The sequence below is a fragment of the Pinus tabuliformis genome, chromosome 4_2, assembly GCF_031772625.1.
Source record: "Pinus tabuliformis cultivar Carrire ecotype Pingquan chromosome 4_2, CPIR1, whole genome shotgun sequence".
Lineage (NCBI taxonomy): Eukaryota > Viridiplantae > Streptophyta > Pinopsida > Pinales > Pinaceae > Pinus > Pinus tabuliformis.
The window spans coordinates 1,094,858,286-1,094,860,784 of record NC_142304.1 but is presented as its reverse complement, the minus strand read 5'-3'; the positions used below and the strand labels follow the sequence as shown (position 1 = coordinate 1,094,860,784).

At 36.2% G+C, this 2,499-nt stretch overlaps 1 pseudogene; it reads left to right on the top strand.

Annotated features, from left to right (window-relative positions):
• The first annotated feature begins 480 nt into the window (after positions 1 to 480).
• Positions 481 to 1,501, top strand: LOC149173468 (non-structural maintenance of chromosomes element 4 homolog A pseudogene; annotated as a pseudogene).
• Positions 1,502 to 2,499: the final 998 nt, after the last annotated feature.

Sequence of the window (2,499 nt, the reverse complement as noted above, 5' to 3'; positions counted from 1 at the left end):
TTAGATAACAAATTTTAATGGATCCAATAGAATAAAATGAAAATTAATAAAAAATAACTAATATCAAGAAAGAATATGTAAATTTAACTATTAAAATTTAACATAAAAATAAATTTACTATACAAAACCATATATATGATGCATTAAAATAATTAATATAAAACATGACTACATATAATAATCATTTAATCAATGCAAATACAAATATGAGATAGCCATTATACACTTTAAATCATAAATCTCAATTTCAAGCCCTTCCTTCCAGCTTTGGTTGAATATTTTCATTTCTATCAACTCCAAAAGTAGGTGATAGAAAGGGTGGGTAGAAGGCTTGGTACCCAAGCTAGAGTTAAAGAGGAAGAAACATTAAGTCAGACACTGGAAAATTCCTCTCGTGGGGTAAAAGGATCATAACAAGGCCACAGTAAGCCCCCGAGAGAGAAAGAAGATGCCACTGCATGTAGTGGTAACAGTTAGAGTATGGTGCAACACTGTATATTAAGGTACCATTATCATCCCCTCAAGACTTCGATTGCTGAGGAGAGAGAAAATATTTTAAAAGCAGAATCTGGCAAATTTGAGGCTATAATTAGCAAAGTAGAAAGCTTGCACAATTTTGTTTAGAGACCTCATGAGCAAGTTACAGATGTTGATACACTCTTTGATCTCACATCCACACTCCTCACTACTGTTAACAGATCACAAAACAATGATGGTGATACTCCAGTTGATTTTATTAGTAGTGATATTCTAAGAAACTATAGTGACCAGGCATATGGAAGCAGGTCTTTGGAGGGAAATGATGATCAAACCCAAATATCATGGAGAAATATTGGGCTTTTAGCTGCTTCTATTTTCCAGCATGTGGCTGGAATTTTCACTATGCTTGGACCAATGGATAATGAACCCAAGCAAAGGAAAGATATAGTACAGAGAAAACATACTAAGCCGACAGAAAGCACTCGACCTGAAGCAGTGAAAAAGTCCCCAGAAGATGAAAAATCAGAAACAGACAAGAATATGGCAAGCATATTTAACATTTTGCAAAAACAGAAGCAAGCCAGATTAGAGAATTTGGTTCTAAATAGAATATCATTTTCCTAGACAGTAGAAAACATCTTTGCGCTATCATTTTCTAGTAAAGGATGGTAGAGTTGAAATAAATGTCGATGAAAATGGAAAACATTTTGTTGTCCCCAAAAATGCTCCCAGAGCTACATAAATGGCATCTGGAGAAGCTTATTACAGCCAATTTGTTTTTTGGTTTGATTTTAAAGACTGGAAGTTGATGATGGAAGCTATTGAAAGTGGTGAGGAGTTGATGCCTCACAGAACCAATCCACTTATGATTCCTTGTTCTGAGAAGGCTACAGAGACTCCTATCAGAGAGATTTCAAGAAACAGGGGTAGAGTGGTACCTGCAACTCTTGAGGTGCAGGAGGATGCATGTGGAAGTGATGATGGTGGTGGAGGTCTTCAAAGACCAACACCGAAGAAGTGAAATAAGTGTCTCCTATGACTTTTGCTACTTTTTTGGGTGCTTTTTGTTGGAAACTATCTTTGTTTCTATCAATGCACTGTAATTCATACAGGAAGCTAATCTTTAATTTAAGAAATATGGTATATAAACAATGCTATCTTGTTCTCATAATTAGTTATAATTAAGTTTACTAGCAGTGCAAACCCTCGGTCATGTAGTACACCCCTTTAGGCATGGTTCCAAGGCTTGGGCAGAAGACTAACATCACGTAAAAGGAAATTGTTAATGTAAGATGTCAAGTTTGATATGTTAAACCATTATTAGTCTCCTTGTGACAGTATGTTGTAATTTTATGTTTGAAAAGCATTTTGAGATACCACACAAGAACAAAGTTTTTGATTGTGTAGTTGGTTTAATTTGAGAATACATAGAGATGAGAGTAGGGTAAGGCCAGGCGAAAATAGATGTAAATACAAAGGTTCAAAAAACTAGCTAGCAGCCCTTACCATACCCAAACCATTTTACTGGCACTACAGGGATAGAGAGATCCACCAGAGGCGTGTGGAGAATAAGTAGGGATATGTATGCTCTGGATTGACTAATTGCTTGAGCCTAGCTCAAGAAGGCGCAACTAGTAGATGGCAAGAGATTGGGAATATATATCTGTTAAGTATGTGTATATGAAATTCATTGTCCCCTTTTGATTTTCAAGGTGGGAGGAATGCAATGGAGAAAGGGAGATCTTATTTGTCCTCTATATCCCACATATCAGGACACTAGGATAAGTCCCAATAATAAGAGTTGGGTTCACTCATAAGTATATGATTGTAAAAGGCCATCATGAACTTTATTAAGCTAAGTCATCCTTTAGTTGAAGCTTCAAGCAAGATACTCGGCCCCTTTTCAACCCTTCAATATTCCTGGAATAGCTACAGAACAACCCTATTTAACCCATGTTGAATGCCTCTTCTTGCTGTGATCTTAAACTTCAAACTTCGACCCTTCTCCCTACAAGAGAA